The sequence below is a fragment of the Pseudorca crassidens genome, chromosome 5 (genome assembly GCF_039906515.1).
Source record: "Pseudorca crassidens isolate mPseCra1 chromosome 5, mPseCra1.hap1, whole genome shotgun sequence".
Lineage (NCBI taxonomy): Eukaryota > Metazoa > Chordata > Mammalia > Artiodactyla > Delphinidae > Pseudorca > Pseudorca crassidens.
This window is the reverse complement of record NC_090300.1, coordinates 100,964,752-100,975,957: the sequence shown is the minus strand read 5'-3', so window position 1 is coordinate 100,975,957 and position 11,206 is coordinate 100,964,752. Positions and strand designations below refer to the sequence as shown.

General features: G+C 37.9%; 1 pseudogene; it reads left to right on the top strand.

Moving 5' to 3' along the window:
- The first annotated feature begins 3,867 nt into the window (after positions 1-3,867).
- Positions 3,868-4,601, top strand: LOC137224304 (actin-related protein 3 pseudogene; annotated as a pseudogene).
- The last annotated feature ends 6,605 nt before the right edge of the window (positions 4,602-11,206 follow it).

Here is an 11,206-nt window from a genome sequence, read left to right as displayed (position 1 = left end):
TAGGAACACTCGCCAGACAAGTGCATCAAATATCCCTTGGTGAGGGTGAGAAGGAAAAGACTGGGTTTCTAAGTCCTCACATAGCTCAACAAGGTCTCAGATCCAACAATTCAGAGGTAAGGAGCTACAGGCAATGAAAACCTAAAGTAAAAGGAACATTGCTTTCACATCAATCACATTTCAGGCCAAAAGGCATTGAAGGAATGGATGCTTTGTTGTCTCAGAAGGGTTTTCCAGGGTCTGCATAGTTTATTCCATCTTTCCCATTCTCTGTTGTTAACCTTTCACATCAGAGTTTTTGTTCTCCACCTCCCTGCTTGGACTGCAGGATTCAGACATTTCTTTGCATCCCAGGTCAACCTTGCCTTTAACAAGAACATAAATTTCTCCTTGCCGCAAATTCTTGGTTTGGCCTCAGCCCATTCCATCCAGGTCCCACCTCTCGAGACATAAGGCTGAGTCAGAGGACTAGGTCTCCCACAGATCTGGGAGGAAAACCTGGATAAAACTGGTGGCAGGAGCAGCTGCCACCCCAATCTGACCACCATGCAGAAAACTTGGCCCTTTCACCATCACTTGCCCTCAGTACAGGGCTTCTCTCTGCTCTGTTCCTCCTACTGAACCAAATCTTTTGCAAATGTGGGCAAAACAGCAGTAGCAGGGAGAAGCCTAGGCCCTTAAAACTCTCCTCAAAGTGTCTTAAAACTCTCCTCAAAGTTCCCTGATGGTGGTGGTGAGTCTGGACTCTACCATCACTACCTAAAATTCTGAGATTAATAGTGGCACCAGGGAGCCACAGGAATGGAACCAAAGCTGGTGCCTCGGTTGTGACTATATAGTGCTCCTAATTAATCCTATCTGTCTTCATATAATTATCTAAGCAGAAGTGCTGTTGGCATTATTTGAATCACAGATTTAGCTCTGGCTTCTGCTGGTAGCTATAGGGCCCTTTCTTCAAAGCATGTAGCAATGCAAGCAGAAGGAATAATTTGCTTCTTATAGACATATGCCCTGGACAAGAGACATCTTCTGGGTAAGATACTACCAGAAACATAATCCATAACCACTAAAAAAATCCTTTCTGGGGCTTTCCTGGTGGCGCTGTGGTTGAGAGTCCGCCTGCTGATGCAGGGGATACGGGTTCGTGCCCCGGTCCAGGAAGATCCCACATGCCGCGGAGCGGCTAGGCCCATGAGCCATGGCCACTGAGTCTGCGCGTCCAGAGCCTGTGCTCTGCAATGGGAGAGGCCACAACAGTGAGAGGCCCGTGTACCGCAAAAAAAAAAAAAAAAAAATCCTTTCTGTAAATAGTGCCAAATGCAATTTTAAAACCTTATAAATCATGATAGTTTAAAAAATGAATGGCACATCACAGTTTACAAAGTATTTTCACCAGTTTTCCCATTTGAAAGGAAAATATGGAGTAAATGTCACAACTTCAAACTAAAAATAACAGAAGAAGAATTGGCTTTAACTGGGAAGAAGAAAGAGTTAAAATACTCCCTCTCACCAAGAAATAGCAGGGGCAATAAATAAGAACACAAACAACTAACCTAAGACCAAACTTCAACATCAATTTTATATGTGCCCCTGTCAAGGGGACTACGATGTGAAGTCCCAACACGCTTTGTGGTAGGATTCACCTGGGTTCAGGTATTTCTGGAATTCTGATTATACAGGCTTTTCAGAAACTTATACTGCTAGACAATTCACTCATGGGAAGAAAACGATTTGGTTTAAGCTATAGAATATGTTTTCAAGAACTGCTATGTTGTGATCATACCTGTCCCTCATAATCTTTACATTTCAGTTTCTGAAGAAAGAAAAGCAGGATTTTCACTTTATTTATATGCATCAGAGAAGTGCAGGAAAACATTTCCATGAAACTTACTGTGGCTGACAATCTGCTCAGTTGCAGCAATGTGTTTGATATGGGCTCTGGACACAAAGCAAACCCCCATAGTAGAAAATGACAACTGATGCTCTTGTCAAAGCCTGCCAGTGGCTGGTGACCATGACCTACCTAATCCTGAGTGCTTGTCTCTTAGTGGTGGTTCCCTGTGTATGTGTGTGTCCCACCAGAGTTATCTGGGTGGGTGGTCTATGAAATATTTGGAATTTATGGACAACCTTGCCTACAGACAGGCAACTACTTTAAATGCTATTGCCTGCTGTTTGATTATGGAGTGGTACCTGGTTAATTCTCCCCAGAATCAAATCAAACACTAATAATGCTATGAGATTCGGGTTACTATTAGTATAATTCATTTATGTGCAAGGGTAAGACTTGCCAACACATAAAACATATCCTTCAGAGCCAAGGTGAAAAGGAAATCATTCTTTGCCACTTCTTCAAAAAAGAAGAGGAAAGAAGCAAGTGAGATACTATCCTGTGTAAGCCCACAGATAGCTTCTCTTTTCTGCTAACAGTTTTATTCTCTCTCCAGAGTTCTAATGTATGTCAAACCACTGCATAATATTTCTCAAAATTTTAAATGTCAGTAAGAATTTCAAAACAAAACAATCTATTTTTGAAAAAGAAATCTTTTCTCATTGTGAAAATAATTATTCAAATGCCATACTAAGCCATTATACCTTCAATTTAGAAAATGTAAATACCCTTGGAAGAATAATACCATAATGTATTTGACATTATTTACACTTATTATGAATGAAGGCTATGAGAATTGGCTTTTACTGGGAAGAAGAAGGAATTAAGACACTAACTCATCAAGGAAGAACAGAAGACTGAAAGTAAAGGAATAGAAAAAAATAACCCATGCAAATGGAAATGAAAAGAAAACTGGGATAGCAATACTCATATCAGAAAAAACAGATTTTAAAATAAAGTCTGTAACAAAAGACAAAGATGACCATTATATAATGATAAAGGGGTCAATCCAAGAAGAGGATATAGCATTCATAAATATATGTGCATTTAATATAGGAGCACCTAAATATATAAAGCAAATATTAACAGACATAAAGGGAGAAATTGACAGTAATACAATAATAGTAGGATACTTGAATATACCACTTACATCAGTGGACAGATCAACCAAACAGAATATTAATAAGGAAACAGTGGCCTTAAATGACACATTACACCAGATGGTCTTAATAGATATCTGCAGAACATTCTACCAAATAAACAAACAAAAAACCCCAGCAGAATACACATTCTTTTCAAGTGCACATGGAATTTTCTCCAGGATAGATAACATGTTAGGCCACAAAACAAGTCTTAATAAATTTAGAAAATTGAAATTATTTATATTAAACAACTTTTCCAACCACAACAGTATGAAACTAGAAATCAATTACAGGAAGAAAAATGGAGGAAACACAGACATGTAGAGACTAACAACATCTTACTAAGAAAAGAGTGAATCGACAAAGAAATGAAAGACGAAATCAAAAAATACCTTGAGATGAATGAAAATAGAAATGCAACTTTCTAAAATCTATAGGACACAGCAAAAGCAGTTATAGGAGGAAAGTTTATAGTGATACAGGCCTACCACAAGAAACAAGATAAATCTCAAATAAACAACCTAACTTTCCATCTGACAGACTTAGAAAAAGCCCGAAGTTTACAGAAGGAAGGAAATAATAAAGATCAGAGCAGAAATAACTAGAAACCAAAAAAGAAAAAAAAAAAAAAAAAACACAATAGAAAAGATTAATGAACCTAAGAGCTGGTTTTTTTGAAAATATAAACAAAATTGATAAACCTTCAGCCAGACTCACTAAGAAAAAAAGAGAGGCCAAATAAACAAAATTAGAGGTGAAAAAGAAGTAATAGAAAAAGCCACAGGTACCATAAAGTGGTCAGTCTATCATGGTATAGTTTAAGGCTGTCACCTAATGGAAAGGTTTATAGAGCAAATGTTCTCTCAATACTCAAAGCACAACCTGAATGTCATTACTTTCTTTTGATTAAATCTCCACTAAATGCTCCTGAAAATAGAATACACTACTGAAATATGGTTTGAGTACTTCAATATTCCAGGCTTGTACATAGCCATGCAGGCTGTGCTTGCATTAACAGCATCCTGAGCAACAAGACATGTAGGAAAACTGATAGTGACTGGTATTAAGATGCTGTCACTCCTGTCCTTTCTGTGGCTACAGGACATGTGATTGGCAGCTGAGGTAAGCACATTCCAGTCACAAGGTGAGCTGTACTGTATTTCATTCAGCAACTGCTGAGAGGCCAAGAAGTAGGAATTCCTCTAGGGCAATCCCTGGAAACAGCAATGGAAGTAAAGGAGTGCTACAGTTATGTCTGCCCAGATTTAGTAAAAGAATTTAACAAGTACGACACAGAGGGGCCAAGTAGATTAAACAGTATACTAGAATCAAGGCAATCTCAAAGAAAGAATTTCCCATTGACATTGGTTACGACAGATCCTTGGAACCTAAAATCTTTTTTCATCCAGAATTTGCTAATCTAGAATTTGCCTACCTAACAAGTAGTAAATGAAGTAATTCAGCATTATCTTATTGGTGTCAGATTTCTCTCTACAAGGATACTGACCTCACTTAACTGGATGTGCAGAGACTTTGAGGGTCACTCATATTTTGAAGGAAAAAAATGACCAAGTAAAAAGTACATTTCAAAAAGTAGCTTCATACACAACAATGTGAATGTATTTAATGCCACTGATCTGTACACTTAAAAATGGCTAAAATGGTAGATTTCATGCTATATGTTACCATAATAAAAGAATTAAAAATTTTTTTTAACTTTAAGAGGCCTCATGACACTTGCCCTTACTCATTCATGGGCCAAGGAATTCCAGTAATTAGGAAATGCTGCCCTCCACACTAAAAGAAAATTGGTTTTTGCTGCAAGTGTTTTAGAACTAAGAAGCTAGTACAGTTGACCCTTGAACAACAAGGGTTTGAACTGTGCAGGTCCACTTATATGTGGATTTTTTTTCGATAGTAAATACTACAGTTCTACACAATCTGTGGTTGATTTAATCCATAGATGTGCAACCACGTATATGGAGAAACCACGTATACGGAGGAACTATGAAGGGCTGACTATAACTTATACACACATTTTTCACTGAGTGGAGGGTCCACACCCCTAACCCCACATTGTTCAAGGACCAACTGTCTATTGGATTAAGTTTAATTCCTTGGACTCTTTTTCTTGATAAAAAAAAAAATTTTTTTTTAAATAAAAACAGCCTGTTGGATCTTCTTTTTTAAAAAAAAAAAAAAAAGAAATGCTCACAACATTCAGGTATTACCACACCAGTTTCAGCCTCTGTTTATTGAAATTTCTTCCTGGTTCACATGTCTAAGCATTTGCCACTGACCCAACCTGTGAGAGGCAGACACAAAGTGGTGTTGCAGATGCAAACAGTTGTCTACTTTGACTGCTCTTCTAACCCCTCTCCTACGACAGAAATCACTGGCAATGCCAATTAAATCTCTATCAGCTGATTTTGGGGTGGTTCTAATGCACTTGTTCCTTCTTTGTTCTTTTTTTCTTTTCTCTCTCTTTCTTTTTTACTTTATTTTTTTGGTGGGCTTTGTGTCTGGCTTCTCTCACTTAACAAGGTTTATCCACGTGTAGCATGTATCAGCACTTCATCCCTTTTCATGACCTTAGTCATTTCAGGCAGCTATAACAAAACACCATAGACTGGGTGACTTAAACAACATTTATTTCTCATCGTTCTGAAGCCTGTGAAGTCCACAAAAAAGGGGCTAGCAGATTGGAGATTTGGTTCTTGGTGAGGGCCTTCTTGCTGACTTGCAGATGGCCAACTTCTCACTGGATCCTTTAATGTCTTTTCCTTTCCTTATAAGGCTACCAATCCTATTATGTGGGCTCCACTCCCATGAGCCCATGTAAACCAAATTACCTTCCAAAGACCTCTTCTCTTCATATCATCACATTGGGGGTAATGGCTTCAATATTTGAGTGTGGGGGACAGTAGGGGAGACAGAAACATTCAGTCCATAACATGACCCAATAATATACCATTGTACAAACAATACTACATTTCATTGATTCATTCATTAGTTGACAAGCATTTAGGTTATTTCCACTTTTTGACTATTATGAATAATGCTGTTATGAACATTTGTGTGCAAGTTTGTTTTTTTTTTAATGTTGAGCCTTCTTTTACTTATTTTTATTTTCGTCTGTGTTGGGTCTTGGTTTCTGTGCAAGGGCTTTCTCTACTTGTGACAAGCGGGGGCCACTCTTCATCGCGGTGCGCAGGCCTCTCACTGTCGCGGCCTCTCCTGTTGCGGAGCACAGGCTCCAGACGCACAGGCTCAGCAGTTGTGGCTCACGGGCCCAGTTGCTCACGGCATGCGCGATCTTCCCAGACCAGGGCTCGAACCTGTGTCCCCTGCATTAGCAGGCAGATTCTCAACCACTGCGCCACCAGGGAAGCCCTGTGTACAAGTTTTTTGTGGCCACGTGTTTCAATTCTCTTGAGTATGTACCTAGGAGAGGAATTGCTAGTTCATATGGCAACTCCATGTTTAACCACTCAAGGAACTGCCAATCCGATTTCCCAAATGGCTGCACAATTTTACAATCCCATAAGCAATATACGAGGGTGCAATTTCTCCAAATCCTCACCAACACTTATTGTCTGTCTTTTTTATTATAACCATCCATCCTAGTGGGTGTGAAGTGGCATCTCGTGATTTTTGATTTGTATTTCCCAAATGATCACCTTTTCTTGTGCTTATTGGTCATTTGTATATCTTCTTCAGAGAAATGTCTATTTGAACTATTCATCCATTTTTAATTGGATTATTTGCCTCTTTTTTATTGAGTATAAGAGCTCTTTATATTTTAGATACATGTCCCTTATCAGATATATGATTTGCAAATATTTTTTTCCCTTTTTGAATTGTCTTTTTATCTTCTTGATAGTGTCCTTTGAAGCACAAAAGTGTTTTGTTTTTTTTTTTAATTTTGATGATAAATTGCTTTTTTAAAAAGCTTTTGGAGGTCTGGATCCAGAATAATGTTTTCCTAACACCTCATGAAAAGTTTCATAGAATTTTATAGCAGGTAGGAAGGTAATTCAGGTGTATAGTACAAGAAGAACAAGAGAGTTTAATTGATAATTAATTAAAGGGGAAAATATTTTGATGGGTAGAAAATTAAATTTCACATAGTTAATATATAAGAATAAAGGCTCTGTAATATATTTTTACTTCTTTTCATATGTGTAAATGCACATTTTGGGGTGGTGCATTAGAACCACCCCGAAAGGAGATCTCCTTTCACATAAAACAGATTGAAAGGAGTTATTTTATAAACACAAGCCAGAGGAAAAAAATCTATGCTTGCCCCTAACACTAACTAAGTGAAACTGAAGGGAAAACAGAGTTGTTTACTCAGGTAAATATGTTGGGGATCTATAAATGATGAATAGCTTTATTAAAGAAGTTATTAACTTTATATCCTGAACTAGTGCTAATGACATTTTAATAAAAGTTGCTTTTGAAATAAACTTTTCTGGTTAATTTCTCCACTCTCTTTGGAATCTTTGGTAGGTAAAAAAATAAGCTAAATTCACATCTGAAAATTTTATAACAGTTTATGCAGAGCATACAAAGTTAACAGCTTATAAATTCTCCTTACCTCAAGAAAGGAAATGGGCAGAAGTAACCATGAATGGCTACTGCAGTCGCTCCTGCTAAAATACTTCTCCAGTGTACTTTTAGCTATTCATTTCCTTCTTTTTTTTGAGTTATAACAGACATATAACATTATATTAGTTTCATGTGTACACATAATGATTCAGTATTTTTATATATTGCTAAATGATCACCACAATGTCTAATTAATATCTATCACCACACATAGTTACAAAAAAATTGTTTTCTTGTGATGATGAGAACTTAAGATCTACTCTCTTAGCAATTTTCAAATATACAGTATAGTATTACTAACTATAGTCACCATGCTATACATTGCCAGGACTTATTTATTTTATAACTGGAATTCTGTACCTTTTGACCATTTTCATTCATTTCACCCACCCTCCACCACCCTGCTTCTTCCACCCACCAATCCATTCTCTGTATCTATGAGTTCAGTTATAAATTTTTTTAGATTCTACATAAAAGTGAAATTATACGGTATTTGCTTTCTTCTGTCTGACTTATTTCACTTATAATGCCCTTAAGGTCCATTTGTGTTGTCACAAATGGCAAGATTTCATTCCTATTTATGGCTGAATAATATATAAATCACATTTTCTTTATCCATTCATCCACTGATGGACACAGTTGTTTCCATGTCTTGGCTATTATAAATAATGCTACCATGAACATAAGGGTGCACATATATCTTTTCAAGCTAGTGTTTCATTTTCATCAGATAAATACCCAGAAGTGAAATTGCTGGATCATACTGTAGTTCCATTTTAGATTTTTTGAGGAACCTCCATATTATTTTCCATATTGGCTACACCAATTTACATTCCTACCAACAGTGCACAAGGATTCCCTTTTAGTCATCTTCTCACCAATATGTGTTATTTGTTGTCTTTTTGATAATAGCCATTCTGACAGGTGTGAGGTGATATCTCATTGTGGTTTTGATTTGCATTTCCCTGATGGTGAGTGATGTTAAGCACCTTTTCATGTACCTGTCGTCCCTTTGTATGTCTTCTTTGGAAAAATGTGCATTCACATCCTCTGCCCATTTTTTAATCAGATTGGTTTTTTGCTATTGAGTTGTATGAGTTCTTTATATATTTTGGATATTAACCCCTTATCAGGTATATGATTTTCAAATATCTTCTCTCATTTGGTAAGTTGCCTTTTCATTTTGTTGATGGTTTCCTTTTTTGTGCAAAACCTCTCTGCTCTTTAATGATAATATTAAACAACAAGATGGCACAATTTATGGACAAATATTTTTCATAATAAAAAGTACCCTTTGTATTGCTCCATTGTTGCAATAATATGAAATTTAATCTTGAGAAAGATGCACTTAGGTTTTGGTGGTACTTTCAAGAAAACACTAGTTCTCAAAAATATTTGTTATTTCTAGTTATTCCCAAGAAAAATGCTGAAACATTAAATGAATCTAAATATTAAGGGCTCCATGTGAAGCCGCATGCTGAGCCTCAGCTCTAGTGAGGCTGTGCAACACCTTGATTTTAAACTTCTAGCCTCTGTGAGAGAATACATTTCTATAGTTTTAAACCACCAAGTTTGTAGTACTTTGTTACAGCAGCCCTAGAGAAGAATACTCTAGCTAACAGTCTCCTCATTGTTCATGAAATACATCAACCTGTTTCCCACCTCCACACCTTTGCTTAACTATTCCGTCACCCCAAATGTCATACCTTTCACCTTTCCGCTTATCCTTCCTAGCCTTCAGGACCTCTCTCAGTCCTACTTATTCCAAGCAATTTTCTCCAGCTCTTCCTACCCACTTATGCTCTTAACTGTTCATCGCAATATATATTATATACACTCTTCTCGTACTACTTAAGGTTCTATGTCTTGCTTCCCAAAATGAAAGTTCCATGAATGCAGATTCTTATGCTGCACTTATGTAACCTTAAACTTATCAAGCACGAAGACATATTTAATTACTGCATAGCGTCAGATAAACCAAGATAATGGGCCTCACAGCTGTAGCACCACCGATATTAAAAACCAAATCTCAGTGACCTTGCTGCAGACTCCTCCCCAGATTCTACACCTCACAGGCTTAACTGCTATAACCCAGTTAGAATGGAATGAATGAGAGCCCAGGTCATTCCCCCGTTGTGCTGCTCAGGGTTAAAATTCCACCCGAAAAGCTATTACTGTCACCTTGTCGTTGTTTTGTGAAATAAAAAGGGGATCTATGAAAGGTTACCACAGCAAAGCTATAATTCCTACAGAATTATAGTAATAGTGATATCAAAGATCTTTGATGCATTTAGGTTGCAGAGGTCTGAGGTTGCTGAGCTTGATATTAATCAAAGAGAAGACTAATAGTAAAATAAAATGAATGAAACAGACCTCAGGAAAAATCTTCCAATCTTCCTTTGTGATCCAAGCATGAAGGAAACATTTTCTCAGAGAGGAATGGCCTTGAATGGATATTTGCAAATTATCTTTCTTTTCTTCCTTCTTTGTTCGCAGCCAATGGCTTTAGATAAACTCTGTTATCATCATATCTTCTTATGTACCTATTTTCAGGAGTCTCAGGTAAGAACCCATGACCCAACTCCTTGCAAAATGTAGGAAAGCTAACTTGCTGCAGGGAAGAACCTTGAATGCAGTTATGGACCAACTGTCAAAGATGCTGTTAGGACAAGGTACACACAAGACACTTCCTCCTCTGGCCTCTCTTGTTAATACAATATGAGTTATAATGGGACTAAGTGGGTGGAACTGGGAAGTTACATTATCAAGACAAAGTCTTCATGGAAGTTCCCCTCTCTGAGTCAGACTTGGGCCAGGACATTGCCTGCCTCCCATGGAATAGTGGAATCTACGTGATCAAAAAAATCTTAGGGATTCTCCAAGCCAAGAAGTCATTGCCTCCCTTAAATTATCCCAGAATCCAAAGGGGAATGGCCACTAGATTCTGATGAAACAACTCTTTAACTTACCACCAAGATAGCTGAGCAAAGATTTCACACCCAGCCACAATGAGTCCCATAGAGAGGACTCCACAATTTATTAACCCTCTTCCGCTATCCTCCCCACCATGGATCACAGCCACTGGAGCTACAGAATTGCCACAGTGAGAGTTTTCCCTCTCTTCTATTTTATACTTGGTCCGCATGATTTCCCAGAAAAACTGAGTCTCAAAAGACTCTCACAATTTCTCCCTCTTTCCCTCCCTCTCCTTCTCTCACTCTCACTCTCTCTTTCTGTGTGTCATACACACACGCACACACACACGCACACACGCACACATGCATGCATTTGAAGGGCTTGGTTTGTCTCATTATTTCCTTTCCCATAATTTCCATTCATTCAATAGGTTACCAAGTATATAAAAAAAAAAAAACTTTTCTAAGACACTGGGAAAAAAGCTTTGGCCTCATGGTGTGTCAATGTTTATGATATGCAGGGCCCTCTTGCTCTGTCTGTGGGTATAGCACACACACACACACAGAGCTGGCCATACGGCTGACAGGCACAAATGCCACCAGCCACCACCTTGCTGGGCCTTCAGGCCTTCACAGTGAATCGTCTC